We start from the raw sequence: 472 nt of genomic DNA, 5'->3' as shown, positions 1-472 counted from the left end.
CCCAGCCTGTCGCCTCTCATTGCTTGCAATTCCAGAGTGGAAGAGAGTCCGGCCCCAGAGAGAACAGGTTTCCAGAGCCCTTGCTGTGCGTAGAAGTGAGTCCAACTACATCTAGGCGGAACTTCTCCTTCCCTCCCAGCGAGGTGACATTCCAAGTCTCAAGAGCTAGCTTATGTCGCCGATGATTGGACCGCCAAGTGCCGTGCGCAGCTCACACTGCACCCGACCTAGATGACCCAGCCCATGAGTGGTGAGCCCATTGGAGGGGGGACCCACATTGCCTCTTCGAGCTGAGCCTGCGTCCCATGGGGACAGGCCCGGCCACCAGGCGCTCGCCATCGTGCCCCACCTCTGGGCCTGGCTCCAAAGGGGAGCCCCGGTGACCCGTGTCCGGGCGAGGAAAAATCTAGGTCCTCGATTTGTACTTCTCATAAAGGTCTTTGAGCTGCTTTTTTTCTGATCCCTCACCTAG

This window comes from Entelurus aequoreus, linkage group LG14, assembly GCF_033978785.1.
Source record: "Entelurus aequoreus isolate RoL-2023_Sb linkage group LG14, RoL_Eaeq_v1.1, whole genome shotgun sequence".
Taxonomy (NCBI): Eukaryota; Metazoa; Chordata; class Actinopteri; order Syngnathiformes; family Syngnathidae; genus Entelurus; species Entelurus aequoreus.
Note: the sequence above shows the minus strand (reverse complement) of the source record.